General features: G+C 44.3%; 1 protein-coding gene and 1 long non-coding RNA gene across 9 annotated transcripts in view; one reads left to right on the top strand and one right to left on the bottom strand.

Annotated features, from left to right (window-relative positions):
* LOC121591113 (A disintegrin and metalloproteinase with thrombospondin motifs 9) overlaps window positions 1-24,051 on the top strand; it is a 150,621-nt gene that overhangs the window by 8,585 nt on the left and 117,985 nt on the right. The window lies entirely within an intron of this gene.
* On the bottom strand, window positions 3,988-4,676 carry LOC121591117. The gene is made up of 3 exons (XR_006004516.1): window positions 4,471-4,676; window positions 4,189-4,395; window positions 3,988-4,131 (listed from the first exon to the last, which is right to left on the bottom strand). It is a non-coding gene; the product is annotated as an uncharacterized LOC121591117 (long non-coding RNA).

Here is a 24,051-nt window from a genome sequence, read left to right as displayed (position 1 = left end):
ATTATAATTATTGCACAAAACACATACACACACACACACACACACACACACACACACACACACACACACACACACACACACTTATCATGCAGTCCGTGTGGGGTAAGCCCAACGCGAAGCGACAGAGGGTCGGTTGATCGTCGCAATGGATCGGATTGCTCTTCTGCAGGCCGTGTGCGAAAGCACTTAACGCACGAAGCAGTGAATGATGTTTTTCTCCCCTTTTTCTTTGCGCTCGAATTGCTTATGTCTCCATACTGTCTGTTCTCGCTGGAGCTCTTGGGGCGTGTGTTGACGTTTGAAGATGTTCTGCACACTTTTCTGCACAAAAGTGACTGCAGTGTTTGGATGCTGCTATAGGGCGGAATGGGCGAGGGCGGTTAAAGCCGCTCGACCCACGGTCGTTAATATCAATTTAAAATCCATTTTAAGCGTTTTTCAATTCACATCTCCCGCCCGGCGTTAGCGAAGTGCAGTGACAGTGACGATGAGCAATCGGAATCTTTGCTGTCCTCGGTTGCTGTCCCCGGCAAATAGGCACAGGAACGTGTTGTTTCTGTGTTGTTTGCACAGTACGTGTTGTTCCTTACATTTCACTGAGGGGGTGAGCTGGACCCATTCCGCCTGTCCTTTCTCTTAATCCAATGCTCCAATTTCATCCTTTCAGTCACAACAACAACAAAAAATCGATCGCAGACGGCTTCGCTTTTTGAGCTTGTTGCGCCGAACAAGGTTGGCCATAAAACTAGGACGGTCTACTTCTTGTTTCGCAGAACCATTTCGCCTACAAACATACCCACTCGGTCACGGTTTAACAATGGAAAATGGGTGCACCAGCTTTAGGCAAGTAATTAAAAGCGGGATCATTTCCTTCGGGAGTTTCCAATTCCCGCTTGGCATGGTTTGTTGCGGCACGGCAAGTTCAATGCTCGCGTTATGTCTGCCGCTTCGTTAGCACTTCCTGTTCTCTCGGCCTCCTGCGCTGCGCGGCCACCACCGATCGATCGATGAAGATATCGCATTTCGGCAGCGTGTCGAGCACCACATCCTTTCCTACTGTGCCGGCGCCCGGCAGATGACTGATCGCGTAATAGCCCGATCATAAATTAATTAAAAAACTCCTCGTCGCAAACATCGTTCATCAGTGGTGTTTTGGGAAGCCTGTTTCTAGCTCTAATTCGCCTGGGAATCAGGGGGGCAAGAAAACGAACAACATTGTGCTAAAGGAAGCTCTTATTCTTCTTCCTAATACTCGCCAAACGGGAGAAAAAACGGGTGCGCACGCACCCCCGCCCCCTGACGCACTTAAGCCATAATTCCGAATGTTTATGTTGGATTACATTGTGTTCGTGGCTTGTCGGGCAGTTTGCGCTCGTGCTTGACATATATCAATAACAATTTTCCTCACTCCCCTCCACCGGACCAAACCAATCGGCCCTTGCTGGAGGCCCTCCGCTTGCGCCGTGTCTCGCTAAGACGGCGTCGTACCGCGTAAGCAAAAGCGCCGAACGGAGACGCCGAACGATGAATTGTTATTGTTATAGCGATCGTTTTGCACTATTTTTGAACAAAAGCATTTTAAAAACACTCACACACATACGCACATCGCGTGCAACATTGTATTTTTACTGCACCGATCGAGCAGCGGTTTATAAATCGGAGCGTGATCGCAGGGTCTTTCGCTGGGCCACAACCAATGCAACTGAAACGGTGGTGGGGGTTGCGGAAACCGCGCCATCCTAGCGACCCAAAGTGCACCTGAAAGCCGGTCAACCGCCGGTGTGGGAAACGAAACTAGTCCAAACTATTTTACGGATGAAAAGTGCCGTTCAGCCCCAGACCTACTTTCGGTGGCATTAATTAAGGGATGTGTGTGTGTGTGCTTCCTTTTGTTTTGGACACAAGATACTGTGTCCGCGCGGACAGCAGTATAATAAGCCACTGTCCTACCAATGTGGCCTGTGTGCAAGCGAGAGGAAAAACGGAAGGGTTGCCCTGTGTGGCACGCATACTGGTCGCACTCCATTACTCGTCCGGCACACGTTAAGAGTTGTCAAAGAAAAAAACATAGCAAAACATGATAACAAAGCGTATGCAGTATTGGTTGGATGGGGCTAGTGGGGTGGTGAATTTTGTGACCACTAGCTTTTTCACGGAAGCAATGGTACCGCCCGCAAGACACTACTTTATAATTCGAGTTTTTTTTTTGGTCGGCCACTGAAGTTGGTGCCGCGCGCGCGATTCGCCTAGACAAGTTGCGACGCGTCGACTAACGGTGCCGCGGTTTGGGTTTCTCCTGTTATCCTCTGATGCGGCTGTTGGTTTTTGTTAATTCACGGGCGGAATCTGGTCCACCAGATGAAGGTGATATAGGTTGGAGATAAATAACACGAAAATGGTGGTGAAATTGACCAATTTTGCTAATTTTTTCCACCATTCAGCACACATTCACAACAGGGCACAGGGACGGAACGGCCATTAAGGTGGCCATTTGTTTTGCATTTTTGTGCTTTTCCAATTGACAGTTGGAAGCACTAAACCCCCAGCGCAGGAAGTTGTTGAATGGGAATCATTTGGTTGAGTTATAAAAAAAAACAATAAATCTTACTATTAGCGTTGTATTCAGAAAAAGGCTTTCCTGCAAGCGCAAGGGGAATTATAAAATATAAAATGGAAGTGCAAAAAAAAAAAATAGATGAGCCAGTTCTACCTACCCCGGTGGTGTGTTGTTCCAATGCAACCAGGAACGGTTTCTTGCTGCGTTTACAGTATGCAAATTGTGACCCCCTCCTTCCCCTATCCCTTACACCGTTGGTTGGCACTCTAGAACCCCAAGATGGCGCTATGCTTTTCCCGCTGTTTGCGTTTCTCTCGCACTGTACTGTTGACACAACTGTCTCGCGGTGACGTGCTTTCGCGGTGCTGGCGGTAACCACCGTAAGTGTTGTGTCGCTAGCGTAAATCGCTCGGCACGTTGCCGGCACTCTCGCGGCTTGTGCGCTCCAGCCAAGGAAGCAGTCGTGCATGGATGGTAAAGTTTTATGGTGGTTAGCAACACTGGGGTCAACCAAATGGAAACAGTTCATGTGGCCAACAACAAACTTTTAAATAGTGTTGACATATCCTGTTCTGTTGTGTCGGTTCTAAATGAAACACCCAACACGCCTTCCCGTTACCTGGCTGGCCGATCGCTCCGGCGACCTGTAACGGATGGTTATCGTTCGGGGGAAAAATTCTTCGAATACCAGAACGCTTCGATAAGGGGTAAATTTGGTCGAATGGTGTACCGGCACAATCACCGTGCGTCATGGCGACCAAGTATGCGGCTGTGGCTGATTTTTTGTTAGCCAAATTTCCACAACCCCAAACTCACCCCCCTCCAAGTTACTGCCATAAACGTTTGGTGGTGTCTATGCGGCCGGGAGGTGGAGACGCACGGGCCAATGCAGCGAAAATGGACGAAAGCAAAACAACAGCCGAGATATGGTCGTAAAAGAAGATGCTGATGCTGATAAGGGCACCCGGTGTGTGGTACCGGGCCTGGTTCCGGAAGATGGTCACGAACTGTTGCGGGCTTTATGTTCGCTTTCCTGGGGTCACATTTGCTGTTTTTCGTTTGTTTGCTACCGCTACTACTCCGACCGCCTTTCTTGGGCCACGGTACAAGTGGGTCATTGCCATCCACGAGCAATTGAAAGTAATTAATCCCGCGTTAATGCGAAAGGGGCTTAGTGGCGGAACGGTTTTTTTTTTGTGAATTGTCTTAGTTTCCGAGCACCAGTTGCTAGGCCGTGGAGTCGTCCGGGTGTATTTATTTACTTTTTAATAATTAATGGCAGTGATTAAATTGAAGCGGGAGCTCTGAAATAAATCGTTTATTAGCCATTTGAATGTTTAATCATTTTATTATTTATGGTCTTTTGATCCAAACACCGTATCGTGTGTCTTACCGACGTCATCTACCCTAACTGTACTGCCAGTCGCGTCTATTCGTGCCGGTGCTGCGTAGAATATGTATTTCTCGTTTGTCAAAACACTGCCAAAACAAAATTCATTGAAACGTTGCAAAAATTCGCCAAAAACACCAACACACGTGCTTGCGTAGTCCGCTCATCATGCCCGAAAGGAAAGCTAAATCATGGAAACACATTAGATTTCGTAGATGAAGCGTGGCTGATTTATAATCACCACTGGGGCTACGGTGCTGCCTGTTGGACTACTTTGCACCGCGACCTACCACGAAGTAGTACGGCACGGCTAGTTTTCCACGCATAAATCACTGTGCGAAAACTGTGATTCTGCTGCAGTCAGCTGTCCACTGGCCACCCGCCGTGTCGTTAGCCTGATTTATAGACTGTCGTCTGGACAGGCCGGGCAAGGAGGAGACATCTAGAACTGAGGAAAAAATAGGGAGAAAAAAAAAACAACTGTAAATTTATCCTACTCGTGTGTGTGTGTGTGTGCTGTCACCTAAACCGGGCAAGACCGCGAGAGCGCGATAGGCGAACGCACGCTGACGCACCGGTTGCGCGCATTGCGCCAATGAGTGGCTGAAAGCAAGAGCTGCACACATACTCACGCACACTAAAAAGTACACTACACAGCTGCGAAACTAATTTCGTTAATGGCGGAGTGGGAGAGCCTCTTCCCGTGCGGCATTTTGGAGGCACATTAAAGCAAACGAATAGCCGCAAGAGTTTCGCGCGAAGCTCTTGCGCGAAGCATTGACCGCCGAATGGCTGACCCGGGGGTGTTGCTGGTTCCTCGGTTTCGATTTCCCCCAGATTCGAATGATGAAGTGCAGAACTGCTGATAGATGTTTGGCACTCACCCCCTCACCTCACGGTCCTCTCTCCAGCGCCTCCGCAACGCCTCCGCAACGCAACGCTAGCGAGAGGCTGCGCTGTATGCGTCCGCACTCAAGTATCAATTCGGGCGACCTTCAACTTTATGTGTGTTTCGGTGGTGGTATGCTTTTTTTTTGTTGATGTTGCTGGTTGAATTTAGGAACTCTCGAATTTGTTGCGATTTTTTTGCTGTTACTTCACTCGATTTTTCGCTCCTTCCGCGGTATTATGTTGCCGAAATACGTTGCGTCCGTGCCGGAGTCGTAAATCAATTAGTGAGAAAGGAAGCCAGAAGAAGCAGCAGGAGGAGGAGCTTGGGGGATCAAAAAGTCTAGAGAGATAGTACGTCGTTATCCCGCGCGGTAGAATAGCACACGACAGAGTGCCGGTTTTGTCCGATGCTCGTACGCCGCCTGGAATAGATCGAGCGAAGCGGGTTGAGCTGATGGTGGTGCGCATGAGTCAGCAGTGATCGGTGGAAAAAGTATCCAATTTCACGGAACACACGGACCCCGTGAAACTGGTGAAGGATTCGGTTTAGGGGTCTAGTTGCCAGCACTTCTAGCAAATCCAAATGCCTTATACCGGGCACACGGTTTCGATATCTACATCCCTTAAGACAATGGTAATAAAAAACGGTACCGAATAGATGTTTCTTCGCCGTATGTGCTTCTCGTGGACCATGTGTGCGGACACTAGGAAAGGTGCAACACCTTGCTGAGCGCATTGCACTCTCGCTCCGCCTTTGTCGTTTCTCCTAGGTTCCGACTAAACTCCGCTCCAAGCATAAATGTCAACCGATAGGGAAGCTGTAGGGATGGGGAGCACCCGCCGTACGTGGGGAGCGGTGTGGTGCCATTTACAACCGTTGTTACGAGGCGACAGTTGAAATTCGAGACATGTGCTCTGGTTTCTCTCGCTCTCTTGCGAAGGTTGACTGATAGGCGGCCCAATGTGAGTGCAGAGCGTTGTACTCGCGCTGAAGACCTGTCAATACGCACGCACACGTAGCCCTGAACCGGTAGAATGACTTCGGCTGTGGCGTAGAGCACGGAGAAGAATCCCACCAGAGAAGGGACCTGGGACACTTGGCGTGGTAGCAGCCAACGCGTTCAGCTTCTTCGCCCACGTGCTGCTCTCCCGGATTCCATTAGAGTTGGTGGGGTCGGATTGTTGTAAGAATCCGTAAGAATGGACAGGTTAATTGCGGTTTTATTCCCTAGACACTGTTCCATTGGGGAATATCCATTAGAATGATACAACCAACAAAAAAAAGTACATTCTCAGACTTTTTTAACGATTCTTTGGCGCGTAGTGCTAAGGTTCTGAAAGGCCCGACACTTGTGACACTTTTGATGTTGTTTGGCTTCATAGGCTTTATGATTTATGTACCATTGCTTGGCTCTCAACGCATTAGACTGACTTTATTCTTCGTTCTGTTTTTTTCAGGTAAGTAATGAGCGCATTAAACCCGACCGCTGCAGTGAGCAAGAAACGCGGATCTCTAATTAAACTAGATACGATTGGGGAGATGATGTTTTCCATAAAATGATTCAACGCCTCCAGTCTAGTCTCGGGTGCCACATACACTCCCACATTGTGCTTCTGGTTGGCGCCTCGAAACTTTGTGTACTCGACAAAGTAAGTGCTACCCTTCCATACCTGACGGTTGCGGCTGCTGTTGTGCCGTTTTATCCTGCGCGTCTTTTTTTTGTTGTTGCTGCTGCAAAATAAGCATCATAAAAGTACGCACCGTCCGTATCACCACCGCGGTTCGTCGTTTTATCGCGACACTGTTCTTCTGGTTTTTGTACACCTTTTCCCCTCCATTCCCTCCAACGCAAACAGTCAGTCAGTCACCGGTCGTCGTCGGCCAGTGCCCCATTGCCGGCAGTGTCTCGGGCGATTCTGAAGCATTATCACCGTCTCATTCACCGCGAGATGGCTGTGACGCGGCAGTGTGTGGGGTAGATCATATGTTTCGCGATCGCGATGTCACCGAATGGGACCGACTAAAAAGGAAGCGAGGAGGAAAGAGAAAACCTGTGAAACGACATTGCTGCTTCTGCTGCCGGTGCTGGTTGTGGCGATAACGCGTGTGCACGCGCTGGTTTCTTGAGGCGGTTTTTGTTTCTCTTGTCATGAGTAAAGTGCTCACATTTGTTCGGACTGGCGGGCGCGTGTGTTGGTGCGGGTGAAGGTGGGCTGGATGAAACTCATGTTCAATCGAAAGGGATTGCATAATATTCACCGTCCACGAGGTTGATATGACCCGCCCAGGCACGGCGACGATTATTGAGGATGTATATGCTAATCAGATGGTCCACCCGTGCGCACCGTTGCTGCGTTGCTCGATGCTCAACCCAGAAACATTGGCAAACCTTACGAAATTGTTTTTTATTTTTTACTTTCTTCCTGTCGTGCCATTGCGACGGCTTGCTGCTCCAGCCCCGAACACACAGTCTCGACACAGGGCACCTTCCAGTCGTGCGATTCACGACAATGTCAGGAAGTCACGTGAGCCAACAGGTTCAACAGGTGGAACGAATCCCCTCCCTCTCCTTCTCTTTCCCTCTATCTGTGGGGTACAGTACCTCGCGATGTCGCGTTTGGGTTGCCGTTCGGCCCTTCCTTGCGCAAATTTGGTTATCACTTGTGCCGCAATTCATCGAGCAGCAATTTGCGCTCGCTCGCCTGAGCATGGACACGGCGAACACGATTGGCTCTACGAGACGCGGTCTGATAGCGCCCCATTTTGGCCGGCTGCTTTCGTCCCGTACAAGAGCTGTTTCGGTTGGGAACAATCTTATCATCGTGCATGGGATCGGGTTGAAGTTTAGAGTTTATCTGCTTCTGTCTCAATCGGGGACAGCACAATCGGGGTTTGCACGCCGTAGGTGAAACAGTTGTTTTACAGCGTTTGTCATGTTCCTTCGCCATTTCGTTGCATCGATGTTCAATTGTAAAAACAATCATGCAAAGTAATTGAAAAGTAAGCAAAACAAAGAAGGAATGTTAACATTACTTTGCCGTTCAACTCGGCAAAGAATCTGAGGTTGGTTGAACAACTGCGTTGGAAATGGTAATTGAATAGAATTATGTGTGAAGTACAAGCTGCTGTTGTCAATACAGTTCCTTAGAATAGATTACGGTCGACACTATTGCTAGAGTGATGGGACCTTTTGCACCAGATTTGTTTGTGTTTGGTGTGTAATGATGATGATGTGTTTGAAATTAATTATCAGTATAGTGTTTTTTAGCAGATTACTTTTGCTGCTGCCCCTCACCCTTCGGTGTACAAGGAAATACTTTGTTTTTTTCTTTTCTGTCGAAAGAAATATTTACTATCACGCATAAAGCGCCGATAAGCTGCCACCAACATCGTCGAGTTTCTGGCAGGGTTTCTCTCATCTTGCTCACATTGGGCGTACTCGTACAATACGCCTCATACGCAATACGTCTCATACGCCCGTCCGTTTGCGCACGGTGCTGTGGAGACAAACAGTCTAATGCGTCAGTCGAAATGATTTTTCTCTCTCTCAAGTCTTCATGTCTCCATCTTTTCTTCTCTTCGTTCACACACCATCATGTGAAGTTTAAATGCTATTTTTCAGTTATTAGCAGTTTTTCACTTTGCGTTTCGCATTTTCTGCACAATCGTTAAATTGCTGTTTCGAAAACCGTGTCCGGAGTGGCCTTCGGTGGCAGCGCAAAACGAGGCTACACAAACAATGCGCCACGGGAGCTTGCCGCGAAGTGCGGAAGTAGCTGTGAAGTAAAGTAATTTTTCATGCGTTTTCTTAAATGTTTGCCTCAATTTTCTCCGTTACGATTACGCTAGACTGCCGTTTCATTGCCTTTCTTTCCTATCCTTCTACACACCCCTGCGTAAACGTGCCTGCTAAGCGCGTCGGTGGGTCATCAAATTGCTCAGCAGGCCGTACCGAGACTGCCAAAAATAAATCGCCAAAAGCAATAGCAAAACCGGCTACAAACAGATCGTGCATTGGCGGTGCGATACCATGCTGGAAACGGTCGCTTGACCTGGGATTTGACTGGTGGGCCATGAGGGAGGGGGAGGAAAAAAGGTAATGACATCGGATTGAAACGGAACGGAGTGAGTGATATAATTTAATTTTAGCACCACCATCAACCATTTGCACACCAAATTTTGTTTGTTTACCCGTTTCGCGTGCAAAAAAGTATCGGTAGAAAATTGAATTGCTATTGACTTGGGGCAAATTTTTGTTTGCTGTGTATTTTTTTTTTTGTATCAACGAGTACGGCAGAGCAAGGTCTTTCAGAGGAAGGTTTTTTTTATTTGTATTTACAGTTTTGCGCAAGCAGAGTAGCGGTTAGCATGACCCAGTTATGCAGTTTTTTTTACAACGCATAAAATGGCTTTTTGTAGGATTGAAAGCAACTTTTCTTTATGTTTTCTTTGCCTTTTTTTAAACAGATCTCTAAAAATTAGAATTCAATTTGAAGGAAAAGCACGTTGCTGTTTTATCTTTCCTTAGCACCCGGAGCGTTTAGAAACAGAACGCGCCACGGGCCGCGATTCTGAACTACGGGTAGCGTCTGTTTGCTATTCAAATTGCCAAAAACGTGATTCAATGCCTTTACTAGCCAGTCGCGTTCGAACGCTCGTCCCTGCCCACCCGCGCACTGTTGCGTTGAGCTCGTGCGATCATTATTGAAACGGTGACTTAACACGGTGTTTGCCACTGGCCACTGGCCCAAACTTTGTGTCCCCCAAACTGGTGTTGGTGCACGATCGAGCGCTGGCAACAGTCTTGGCCAGCGATTGGGTCACCAGCAGCTGGCCAATGATACCTATACACGCGCATAAACTGGTCGGCGTTTGGCAAGAATGCTCAAGTGGTCCGATAAGCATGGCCAGAAAGAATGAAAGAAAGACGCGCAAGATCAAAACAACACACAAACACAACATCTCACCGTCGGCAAGAGGCGAACGCGCACGACGTGTTGGCATTGACCATGACAGTTTGAGTCGTCTGGGCGCTAGTGACGCGATCGCGGAAGAGATCCGCAAACGGCGGGTCGCGCTCTGCGACAGCTTAGGTGTCGAGTGAGTAGGTGTCGATGAAGCTGGTCGCTTGTTTCACTTCACCGATCGTCGGATTTATTTCGATGATCCGTTATTTTATGCATTTCGTTTCGTTTTCGTCGACCTTTTCGGCCTGGTTTGAAAAGGGGAGCGAGCTGAGCTTTCTTAGTTTCGTACACGTTCTGTACCTTCAGCATATCTGCGCTGTAGTGAAAAAAGCTTATCATCTGTTAAGGTTTTCTTTGTACATATTGAACACCGGCCGACAACCCAAGACATGTGCTTGCTCGTTTGATAATGTTCGACAATATAAGAAAGGTCGGTCACCGTTCAACATGATCGGTCGCACGGCACCAAAGGAAGCCGACGACTGGAACATAACAAAAAGAAATGAAATATTTGCATATAATGGTGCCGATTGTGTGGTATTTTTGACTCTGTGGATTGATTTTATTTTCATACCGATTGCATTACGTGTAGGTTTTGTTTGTTTTGTTTGGTTTGTTTTAAAAAGATATTGCTTTTGTAACTAGTGTTTCTATCAATTTGTAAGTATTAGACGCATAGGGGACTTTTTTGTGTGCGTTCAAATATTTGCTAACCGAATATTCACAAAACCCCTCTTTTGTTTTGCATGGCATCTGCAGTGTGTGGTAATTATGGGTGGGATGGGCACAATTCGTCTGTAAAGGTTTGTACAAGCCCACTAGTCAGCTCAAGCATAACGTATGCCTCATAACTCCCGGTCTGCCTTTGCTTGAAATGTAGCAAAAAATCGAACAAATCACCCGGTTATGGATTGTGTTGAACGAGACGGAACAAAAGCCCGTGTACCGTCTACGAAATATGATTAATGTGCAGTGAATGGTTGCAATGAACAAAAATATAGTCCGCCGTGACTGCATTCAAGGTATGATCTGTGGAGGAAAACAAAGGACATCCCAAAATATGTTTATGTGTGTGTGCATGTATTTTTGTTTGACTGATGGAACAATGCAACCTTCTTAAACCGTACACGGGCGCATTTGAGTTTTTTTTTATCAAGCGAGATGAACAACGAATTGTTCTGCCCACTCATCTTCATTTTTTCCGCTTCTAGAAACGTTCTTGCCTCTCATTATACCTTGGCAATCCTGATGTGATTCTTTGTTATGATCGAGCGGGGACGATGGGGTGAATGAGGCAAAAAGGGTCGAGAAGGGACAGAAGAAATCAGCATCACAGGCTCAGAATGAAAATGGGTGAAGTTTAAACAGCAACAAGCAGACAACCTTGGCTTTGGTAAGCCCCTTATCAAAGGCCATTTGTAGAGATGGAATTTTGCTCTAGGGTTTATTACTGTGGCATAGGGTTATTGCAGAGTATGTAGTAAATTTTGTATGCAACACTGACTGGCATAAGCAACTTTGTTTTCGATTTCCAATGCGCTTTGTAGTATATTCATAGTAAAAATAGATCCTAGCTCAATCGTGTCCAAGATCTCCGTAATTCTACACTTACAGAATCACAACGCACTAGCACATGTCGTTGGTAAACAGTGTAGTCCTTCCTTGAAATGCAGTGCAGTGGCAGTATATCCTTGAGATGCTCGTAAACTCTTTCGTTGTTCATATGCAGTTATGTTGACTTTATCCGTAGGTGATTGCCACTGTCCGAGTCGGGACCACCGAGTAGCAAAGTGCTGTACTCCACCACACGAACAGCACGATCCTTCTTTGTGCGTTCGATGAAAGGGAATTTGTTTGACAACATCTGGTTACAGGACGTCGTCCCCTGTTGTCTCCACTGGACAGAAGATCGATCGGTGGTGATTAATAAAGCAAACTGTGGTAGCAACTGTTTTTATTACTTGCTCCCTTCGTGTCCGTTACATGCTCCGTACGGTTGGCATACTGAATGTTTACTCCTACATCTGTTGCAGAGTTGCCCTTCTGCTGAGTGAATGACAAATGTAAAGGTTACTGCTACGTTACTTGTTTGCTTTAACAGTTGCGCTCACTTTCAAGATTATTTGTATGGATACATCTTTGTGAGTAATAGACGATGAATTGCATAGATTCTGAAGATAATAATATTGCTTTTACAGGGTTTTACAAGTCAGAATCGAATGTCAGCAAAACAATTTCAGAAGCTCAAGATGCAGTTTAGCTGTCAAAAGATGTTGTTTCACCACACCGATGCTATTTTCAATAGCGCAATTTGATTTTTAAATTGCTCAAGTTTATTTTTTCGACGCCTTTCGTATCGTTTTGTAAATTCAATCACGCATTTTCAGATTATTCGTATATAAATGAATTATTTAATGCATTTATAGTGTTATATTTATGAAACATTACGTATTTATTGTAAAAAATGAGTTTTTCTGTGCAAAAAGCTACGAGCACTAGCGTATGTAAACATGTACAATGTTTATATAGCCTTTTGCACAGAAAATCGCCATTTTTACCATAAATACATAATATTTCATAAATATAATGCTTAAACGCATAACAGCATTGATCTCAATCATATATTCTCAAAATGCGTGTTTGAATTTGCAAAACGATGCGAAAAGCCTCTAAAAAATAAACTTGAGCGATTTAAAAATCAAATTGCGCTTGTGAAAGATAGCATCAGTACGGTGAAACAACAACTTTTGACAGCTAAACTGCATCTTGAGCTTCTGAAATTGTTTTGCTGACATTCGATTCTGACTTGTAAAACCCTGTAAAATTTCCTAAAAATATAGTTTGTTGTAACTAAATTATTATTCTATGAATGACTCTCGGAATCTTGTTCTTGTTCTTCTTTTTGGAACATAAACCGTTGTCGGCCAAGGTCTGCCTGTGCAACTAGTGGACTTGGCGTTCAGCGACTTTTTGTTTACCCATAGCAGGATCCTGCGTATGGGGGCACGGTCCATTTGGGGCTTGAACACATGACGGACACATGTTGTTAAGTCGTACGATTTGAAGACTGTTCCACAAAACTGGCATTCTAAACAATCTCGGAATCTAGCACTACCAATTTATTCCAAAGATCAGTAAATAAAGAATGATCATCCCAAGTTTAGCGTGCATCGTTCTGCTTTAACCGTGAAAGATAGGTTCAAGAGGTTGCTATGCCAATTTTGGAAACTTTAATGGAGTGAACAAAGTTGGCGTGTATTTTCAGGTGTAATTTTAGAATTTCAAAATTTTTATTACTTGTTCACTTAATTCAATCAAACTAGACGGTTTTTGTAATGTTAATGTGGTGTAAAATTACAATTGTTTAAATTTGCTCAAATACCTTGTAAAATTATCACGATTCCTACAAGAGTTAAAAATGATGACTTGCAGACTAAAATAAGTTGGTTGGAGTCAAAAATTAATGCGCACTGTCAAAAATGTATGCGCATTGTCAAAAATTTATGCTTTAAAGCCAACATTTGGTGTCAACGACTGTAATTGAACGGAAAAAGAAGTAAAACCTTTTTTTATAATTATTTTCCTAAGATTCAAGCGTGTTTAAAGTCATTGTCCAAGCAAAAAATCACGAGTAAGTCACATCGTGTGGTGTAACGTTCAAAACTTCTGTTAGTCATGTTTTGAAGCAATTCTAGCATTTCGTAACAACACTAAATGGGCCAAACATCCTAAACGCTTTCTGGCGTATCGAACATTCGCTCACGAATCGAGAACATTTTAGGCAGTAAAACAGTTTGAACTAGCGTAGCAAATGATGTTCTAATAAAGTCCCAAATTATGAGATCACGTACGACCCATTTTGGGAAGTTGTGGATGTGTATTGTTTCGGCGTGTGTATTAATTTCCCCTAGATATCGCACATGTTCTCCAGAATCTCTCTCAGCTGGGCTACTATCGTTTCAAATCAAACATCAATTCTTCCGCCAAACACACTGACCTCATTTGGACTTGAGCGTAAGCGAGTAAAAATGATGCTCCATAAATGTCAAGCAACCGCTCATAATTGAAAACATGCGTGCCACAATCACCGGCCAGCAACAAATCCCACTTAATCGGGACCACCAATGTAGGGGTTGCCATTCTCAGCACATGCTAACGAAGCACATAACCTCCACGCTTTCTGGCGGGATTCATCCGATGTCACATTAGTCATCGTCATGTTGGTCATCATCCGCTGTTGGCTTTATTCGATCGGATCACAGCATCTGAACAAATATGTGTTTTTGCTTACGAGGATATCGATATCTTTTGTTGACTGTGTGCCATATTTTTATTTCGCACAGAGCAATGTAACGTAATATCCAATCATTTCAGCAAGGCATTTTGTCGCTGTGTTGTGATTTACTGTGAGGCATCATGCGTCTCCATCTATGAAGGCATATGATTTATTTATAACAAACCTTACGCTATACACCAAACCTACGGTAATATTTGTTGGTTTTGAATCCCTTGGAACTCTTGATTTGATTGTTCTTTTACCCCAAAAGTAATGGGATGTTACTATGCAAATTGACGAATTGTTGTCTTCCAATGATTGGCACCGAAAACTCTACTGTTATCTAATTTTTTTTGTCCATTTCCAAACAACATCTTCTTATACCTTTCATCGGAAGCAACAAGTCATAAAAATTGATATCTGTTTTATGTCAGACTGTTTGTACCTTGCTTGATGTTTTACATTACACCAGAGTGACCCAAAAAGAGAGTAGACGTTAACCTTTACCGGACTTCGACCTGATTTTGTAACTTTTGTTTTCATCCTGTTTGGTATCGATTTGTCATACCCGTTCCTGGGAGCCTTGGAGCGCTCGTATTACACGAATCGATCATGACATAAATATTGACAAAACAATTGCTTCTTTGCGTTCGTTGGTGCGATCCTTTCTTTCCTTATTTAACTGCAGCACCGACATCTTGTACCAGCCATGTATCGACATATGTCCATCAGTCCACATCAATCCTGGGGTGTGTGTTCGTGACCACCTTGCCCAGTTTTCGAAGGTAAACCCTAGCTTCTGCCCAACTTTTGTTCTCTTCGAACAGTATCGGTGTCTTGTTTTTACTTTTTTGAATAGCCTTTCATCGTGCGGTTAAATTGATGTTTACTTTAAAAGCACCCTTCGATCAATGGAAAATGTAGCTTCCCTTACAGGTACAGCTTTTACGATGGATGAATCGACAGATTGATGATCGGTTGTGATAGGACGAAACAAATGTTGATCGCTTCATCACCTCTACCCTGGCTTCTCGTCCTTACCATTAAATATCGGCTGCTTTTGTTTCGCCTCCATGCACGCCACGCATTTGACATTTGTGTTGATGGATTTGGCAGTTACAGCTGCCACAGCGGTGTGCAATGCAATGCTCATTGAATGTGGCCAGCCAGCGATGACAGGGCACAATTTATAACACTTTACCCGAAATCTCGAGCACTGCGTTAATGACTTTCCTTTTCGCGGGATACATTCAGCTACATTTGCAACAAGCATTACTTTCCGATGGAGTTTTTGGAGGTCTCGCTCCCCGCTTGCCCATCTATCACGAGCGTAATGCATTGTAATGGGTGCGTTAAAGGTACGGGTACTACTGGATCGTCCCATGATTGCGATGGTGACATTCGCGACCGCGATGGACGGCAATTTACACGCATGTTTTGCTGCAGTTTAAGCAGCGGCCACTAAAATTGGAACCAACGGCCGCCAAGCTCGGTGTGCTCGGCGTGCCTGATGAAAAAACCGGCAAAATGTGCTGCAAGTATTACGCCATCCTTCATCATGATTGAGGGTTTGGGGGACTGGCGGGTGGGTGACTAAGAGACGTGTAAATATGCGCATGAATTATGTTTTCTCGGGCCACTTTCGGGAAGTAGTCTGTGTGCCTGGGTGAACAGAAGCGTGGGTTTTAGGGCAACTTTTTCACATTTGCAGCATGTATACTGGTAAACATATTGTTGAAAAAGATGAAAATAACTTTTTTGATGTTAATTGTGTATTAAACCTCAAAAAGCTTGTAGTTTTTGGGATAATATATACTAAAATACAATCACATTGTGACTCAGAACAAGAACAATTGCGTAATTGTAGCGATCGCGCCAGACGAATGATTAATGGGTACCGAGTTCCCTTCCCTGTCGGGCGGAATAAAGGTGTGTAGTTTTGTGCCGTTTTCGGTGGCCTGTCTCCGGTGAACTGATTTCCATTTCACCTTCACATGGTGAGTGCGAAAACGGCGAGGTGTAGAAAACCGATCAGCGAATGCCAATGCATTGATTAATGCACTTTCCATCCATTCGAACCTTCCCGTCTCTCCTTTCTTGCGCCCCGGAGCCTGGAATGAAGCTATTTTTTATCGGCAACTCCCTCCTACTCCGCCGTTTCAATTCATCCACTTCCACATTGCCATCTTTTTCACTTTCAATCCGAAACGGTTTGCCATTACATGATGTTACTTTTGTTTTCGTGTAACCATGAATGCAGGATACACTATAAATCGTACCAAGGCCGGCCCCGGGAACGGGTTCACCCTATGTCATATTTTGTCCTATTCCACACCTCTCCTCCGCGGTCCCTCAAAACGCGCTGCGTCAGAGTTCGTTTGCTGGCATCTCATGTTGCACCGTTGCGTAATATCTGCGAAGCTTGTGACAACAAGGCGCACAAAGATAGTGGCTGGCTGGAACGCAATAACTCATCGCGTTCGCACCCGGTCGGACAAAGAACTGCAATAAGCTTGCTTAAGGACGACGCGTACGCAAAGTACAAAAAGCACCAAAACGAAAGGCGCATTACTATCCTCTACCCTTGGACTATCGACTAAGCGTTGATGAAAGATGAAACCAATTCGCCAATGTCAGCCATCGGCTAGGGTTGTTCTTTTGTTCTGCATTGAAGCTCCTTGATGGTGTTGCATCCTTGCAACTCGCGTGGTCGAAGTAATTCGCCGACAGTTAAGGATGTTGCCGATGTGGTAATGTGCATATTGTGCAATGCGTTTAATCGTTGCTACTAAAATTGATGATGACGGGAGATTGTCCTTAAATGTGTCAGCGGTTTTATTGTTTGTATTCAATTAATACTTTCAACGACGTGAAAGATGGATGATGGCGGAAGCAGATAGCCAAAAGCGTAAAATTGTGTCTGCATCGATTCAGTCAGATGTTAAGACAAATAATATCTAGGATTTCGTCTACTTTATTGTGGTTTTAAACTTCAAATACATGCCACTCTTGAACAAGAGGTCCGTTAAACTGATAAAAAAACACGCGATAGCATAGAAACCTTCATTATATTTCGTGTATCATACGAAACTCCCACATTAAGTGATAGAAATACGCAATTCAGCCAATTTCTAAAATGAATCAATTTCATTTGGCATTCTATTTGATTTATTGATGTATAAATGTCATGAACAGAATATATTCATAATGTACACTTCAAGATATTTATTGCTATAGCAATTGCGAAAAACTTTTAAAAAGATAAATGTTGCTTCGTGGGAGTTGGCCTTTCTTCGCGCTGTACTGGTGCTTTCATGTTGATTGCGATTTTGAAATATTCGCAAATTACTTTATTTTGATTATTTTGGACCGGCAAAAACAAATTTAGGATAGCAGTTTAGGCATCCTGAATTGAGTAAATTTATTCACTTTTATGCAAAGAATGATATTTAACGTTGAACACAGATTCAACTGGAGCCCTTTTGAAACGAAAGGTTTCGCCATAACATTCAAATAAATTTAATAACTTTCACATTTTGTTCAGAATCATTAGTGCCCACAATAAAACTCGCAATTTTTTCCTCCCTGTAAAAAGGTTTTGCTCACACTCGGTTGAGTAATAAAGTCAAGCTGCGTCGTAGCACAATAACTCACGATTATTGATTCCCATTCATCCCATTGTTATTTTGCGACCGGAATTCATTCCATTGCGCCATAACTTACATGTTTTTTGTTGTTGTTACTCCGTTCAGCGGCGGACCGTTGGCCTTTCGATGTAAAATATCATCAAACAAATCATCACCTTTCGATCCGTCCGTTCGCAGGAGATCGCGCATCCTTAATGTATTGTCTTGTCTGTACCTTCACCAATCCTCTTTCTTGGCGAAAAAACAGGAATGAGGGGTTTTTTTCCAGCGCAACACAAGATGTCCCATGGTTCAAGGAATGTCTCAATCCATTAAATAAAACCCATTTGAAATTATCTTGAAAGGCATAAACATATCGGGTATGGCAGGCGAGACAGAATCTGCAGTTTGATCTTGGATAGTGGGCATAAATAAGTGATCAGCCAATAAATGCGTAGCAAAATTGCAGATACTTGTCGGGTGTGTTTTATTATTTTGCATAAAGTTCGCAGTGCCTTCTTCATTTCCATTGGTCTGGAGATGAATTGTTGAGAGTGCATAATTCTGCAACTGCTCGACACTGTGATCGAGAGTGTGTTGAGAATGTAATAACAATAAATATGCAAGTCTCTAAAGAACTCCATCATGAGTTGGCAAGTTATAAATCTGGAACATGGAAACAAAGAAAGCACGGAAGAGGTCATCTATGCAAAAATAATACAAAATTTGTTTAATAGCGCTAACAGTAAAGTATACCATTATTGAAACCTCCTCCAGTCGGTTTGGAGCAAAAAGATTAGTTAATTTGTTGTGAGGCTCAAACAATATTGCAGTCTGAGTACAGATTTTCAGACATTTACGCATGCGATTGTGATGCGGCATTGGAAATGCAGATGTGCAAGTCGAAACCAAGTGAACTGTATCTTTTTTTAGCGGCAGGATGTACACCAAGATGGGCCGTGCAGATGTGCAACAGTGTTGAAAGTCGACTGAGAACCCGATGAGAATCAAAATCCTTGAAAACAGTTGTTTCTACTCAATGTCTTCTCCGTTGAACAGCCGTGGCTGTCATTTCGTATCGCGTGTGCGTACGTCGTTTTCCCCCTAGCTCTACCAATGGGTTATGCCAACATTTGGCGCATCGCGAACGGTAGAAGCTTTGACTTGATGAGAAAATATTAATATAGATGTTGGAAACTCACTACCGTTGGTCGGTGAGTATCGCCCCACCGATGGGTAGGTGTCCCGGAGCCAGAGGTCCGAGCGAGACTCCGGATGAGTAATAACCGTAATCTTCGCCGACACTTCTGGTACTGTCTGGCCGGTGTCTGTCTACGCGTACATGGCACGGAAATGGAGGTTATCTTACTTATCTGTTCGCTTTTTTGCGAAGGTGGCACGTGGTGACAGGCGCACCGAAAGGACACGACTTAATTTATCGAGCCAACCGATGACGTTGTTTTGGCAGTGGGAGAAATGATCGAAACCGTCGAAGCTTGAACACGATCATCATTAACGTTGCCGGCAGACTTTGGGTTTAATATTTACAGCTTTAAACTGAAACTGCGTAAATTTTGTCATTCCGCTGTGGTGAGCGATGTTGTGAAATCGGTGTCCGATGTCGTTGTTTCTCGTTTGCGGGACGTAGAAAAAAGGGAGTCGATTAGTACAAGGTAACACCGGTCGTTTGGGAGGGGAACAAGACAAAGCGAGGAAATATTTATACTTGGGTTTCAAATTTTTGGATAAAAATACCGATAACGGTATAGTTTTAATCTCAGCTGATTTGATTAATGTGCAGGTGAGGACAATTTGTATGGGAGCGCTTTTTTGTAGATTCGTCGGCTTGTTAAGAAACAGCGCAATCTTTCGGCACAGTTAGAAACCGAGTTGACAAATCGCTTGAAATTAAGTGATGTCTTTCAATGGCGGGTTCACCACAAAGTCGGAAGTTTGCTGACGGATTATGCTATCAAACGATAAGCCATTAATTATGGACTGCTGTTTTTCGTTGGTGCGTTGATCGCGTCACACGTTTAGCACGGCAGGAAATAGCTCTTCAATCGGGCTGGTGTTACGATCAATATGTTAAAGCTGTATAATTTTGTTTATTATAGCTTCACGTTTCTACTCTTATACACTGCTCTTACGCAAATCTATAAGTATGTTTCGTTTATCATTTCAAACTGAATAAAGAAGCGCGTAAAGCTTAGGGATGCGACACTTAATTGCTAATATTTAAATGTATCTTAAAAATGCAAATGTCTTATCGTTAATTTATGCGCTATTTTTATTCCCCATTAGACTGTGGTCGAAGAACATAAATGGGAATATTTTCAGGTAACATGTGGTTCATATGTATTTAGCAGAACATTGGCCTGATTCTACCCCGAGAGAGCCACAGCAATGACATTCCACAGAGTGCAGCCGCAGATGGGATCGTATTTCGATCGATGCACGATCATACCGAAGTGTTTGGAATGTTCCGTAAAGAAGTAACCCATCGATATCGAAAGCATTTCAACCATTCGCATTGTTCTTCGTGCTCGCCGTTAAGGGTGTCATTAGGCGGGCATTAAACATACACCTCGTCTAGGGTGTCCGTAGCAAGACAGCCTTTCATTACACCAGTCCATGCCACTTGCACCTTCACCTCGAAGAGGGAAAAATATGTTAGGAATTAATCTCGTTGCCGAGGAATTTGGTCTGTCAACAGCGGTACGCAAAGATCGTGGACGGTGTAGATTTTCCTTTATTTTAACAAGACCCATCGTTAGCGTGGGTTTTTGTAGTGGTGAGTAGAAGTGTAGAAAATCTTCTTCATACACCCCGTGCAGATTATGGTCACTGCTGGCGGCGAAACATTCGATCGTTGCTGCGTTTGGGTCAGTTCGACCCGGTTGGGCCGGTTCGACGTGGCAGCGGCTTTAGCAATCGGACACTATCGATTCATTTCATCTTCAAGGTATGCTTACCCGTTTCGGTCAGTTATCGGGTTGTATTGCCTTCTTACGACGCACGGGTACGTTTAAACTGTCAACAGGCTTTAGAAAAAATGTCAATTAAAAGCTTCCACGCTGGAACGCTCGATGACAGATTGGAAGTGAGGATTTCAAAAGAGTTACTCCCGCAAATTGATGAGACGGAGCTAAGCTTATACCTTTGCTGTAAATAGGATGGGGGTGGTAGGAGGTCTTCCGTGCGAGTTAGATACAGTGTCCAATTCCCAGCGTTAGACTCACATGACAGACGTCTTTTTTCGTTTACGTCTTACCTTTGTATTGATCTGTCTAAGGGCGATCTGTTCAAATGTGATGCAGCGGGTAGACACAACTCGACGTGGAAAAGCTAAAAATGAGATATTCCACGAGACGCTGTCTATGAGTGAGAATGTCAGATCTTATATTTGAAGTCTTTACGGCCATCTATATGTTGCTCTATCAATCCTAGTCACATTGTATTGACGTCACACTCGATGGGAGATCGATGGAAATGTCTAATAATTTAAGATAAAATCACGTAGCAGGAAGTACATATTCTTGATAACTATGCAAGCTAATTCTTTATATTATATAACAATTATTATGAAAACTAAGCGATACGGTAAAGCCGTCCCTCTCGCATTAAAAAGTGCAACTATTTGTAGAAACTTCCTCCAGCTGTTCTGATCCAGCCATGGGAATCAAGACATCCGGCTTGCGATACCAATTGAATCGAATACACTACCACTCCAGAACGAAGTTTAGTGAGGGCATCCCTCTCTTACCGGACTGCTAATTAGACGTTATTTGCCTTTACCCATTTCCTCATGCTAATTCTGCCACATGCTCCTCAATTTTTCTCACCGTTTCGAGGTATCCATTGGGGCGAGCATTGCGGTTGTCGGTGGGTGTCAATCCTACGGGTAAATCGATAAACTTGTCGAAAGATATTTCCAAAACTTTGCCCATGTGTTGTGTTGTTCATGTGATCGGCAAAGGTACGATCAAATAATGTGGTATCCGTTTTAGTGTTTTTTTGTTTCCCTTTGTTTTTGGAGGAGGTCGCAGGAGGGTTTGTTCATTTAACATTTTACTTTGCTTTGCTTTCATCAACGCAACGCAGGGAGAATAACATACAAACACTCACGGCAGAATTAGCAAAACAAAGCAAAGTAAACCAATCTTCGAATTTATTACCGATTATCATCGATTTTTGAATACTTCTGAAGGCTCTGCTCCCCCGGTGGGCGCGGTAATGTGAGTTTTTGGGCTTAAATTTGCATCAAGCTTGTGTGTGAGCGTTTTTGTGCATTAGCTCCCGCAAATTATGAGTAAATGTTCGACGGAAAGCGCCTCCAATCGTATGGAGCGGCTGCGGTTTCTAATCGGTAACTTCCTTTCGACCGTTTTTTTTTCACTTTAGAGTTAATCGGAACTAATTCCATCACCGAATGCATGCAGTTGTTGTTGTTGTTGTTGTTATTTATTACTGCTGTTACCGTTCCGTATGCAAGATATTTAACCTAGCAGAGATGCTTCTTTTGCGCAGAATTGTGACTTAATACCCCCCTGCGGTGAGTAACAAATGTCAATGTGAGAAACGTGCGCGAGTTTAGTCACGGTGTTAAAGTGGGGCAAAGATTAGCCTGGACGTTATAGGACGCTGGACGGACGGTGGTTGCCGTTGGATGACCGGTTCCCCGTCCGGCGGCATAGCAGATGATCCCAAGACACCGTAAATAACGTTTGCGAATCGCTCCCCAAAGTCTATTCCGTCGACGTACGTTACAGGCAGCTACGAATGTCGGGGTCTGGTCGAGCCAACGATCACCGTTTACATTCACACGCACCGAAACGCCTTGGGATGCCTCAGCAAGACTGAGTGCATATTCGCCGCCCCCGCGAGGGAATAGTCCGGATGATGGGCGGGTGGAATTAACTTTTCATAAACACCATAAACTGATAGAACTAATTTATCGTGCCCCTCTCGCACGCTTAGAATGTTACCTTCTCCTGTCTCCAGTGCTTCTTAGATGTTTTAATCGGGCAGCAGCGGCAGGAGATGTTCCTTATTTTTTCTGGAACTGCTCGGACAGCTGTTCACTAACATTTGCCGAAAGCGTGGTGCCGCCAAAGGAAGTTTCTTGGTGGCTTGTAGCGATACCAGCTAAAACCGTAACGGCTTTCAGTGGATTATTTATGCAGCTTGTTGTGTTGGTTCTCTTCTTTTCCTTGGCCCCGTGGGTGTAACTCGTCTGCAAAAAATGAATCAGTCGGGATTTGATGTCGCTCGTGGCAGAAGCAATTACTTGCATAATTCTTGAATGAGTTCACCACGTGCGCAAACATCGGTGGACCAGTTGGAGCATGTGGAGCATGTGCACCGGCAATGTCAGGTGATGTGGAGATCAGATTCATCGTTCCGTTTCCCTGGAGCTCAACAAATCTTACACCCATCAGGCCGTCTCGGGCCTCGGACTCGGTTTCTAGGGCGGAACAGCGATGTTGACACATATCTCGCATGACCCGTTCCTCAGAAAACACAAGCCGGCAAAGCTATGTAGGCCTACTACATTACCTTCGGGAATGTGCTGTCGTGTGCATAATTAGCTTTGGCTAGTACTTTTCAGGGAAAATGGGAAGGTTCCGAATGGTTTCCCATTTAACTGGTAGGTAATCCTTGTGATGGACACATTAGAAATGTGAGAGTTTGCTGTAGTTTTGTTTAACAAGAAACGCTCTGCTAGAGTTGTTATTTTGCTAGATCATCCGATTGGAGTTTTTAAACGATCTGTATGGTCATCATGCACATGGAGTAATACAAATCCATTGCACGGAGTAATGGGTATTAAAAATACGGTAATGTTCAATTTATATCAATTTTATTGACAATACATTTTAAAGAATGTTGATGGATCTATAAATCGTATCTTCTTATTCTTTTTGGCTCAACAACCGTTGTCGGTCAAAGCCTGCCTGTACCACTTGTGGGGTTTGGCTTTCAATGACTTTTGGATTACCCCACCACAGCAGGATAGTCAGTCCTAAGTATGGCGGCACGGTCTATTTGGAGCTTGAACTCATGACGGGCATGTTGTTAAGTCGTACGAGTTGACGACTGCACCATGAGACCGGTTAAAATCGTATATATCGTATATACTTTGTTATTGATAGGCCTGCTTAATCGTCTGACTAATCTTTAGACCTTTATAATTAGCCATCAAATAAATATGAAATCAAAACAACGCATACGAGTAGATGTATACCAAATGGTACAGCTGGTTGTGAATCAAATTGTCCTTACTGCATTTACAAGCAAAAAAAGAGTAAAAAAAACTAAACTATCCCATCGAGCTTGTCCA

Source organism: Anopheles merus, chromosome 2R (assembly GCF_017562075.2).
Source record: "Anopheles merus strain MAF chromosome 2R, AmerM5.1, whole genome shotgun sequence".
Classification (NCBI taxonomy): Eukaryota; Metazoa; Arthropoda; class Insecta; order Diptera; family Culicidae; genus Anopheles; species Anopheles merus.
This window is presented reverse-complemented; position numbering and strand designations above follow the sequence as displayed.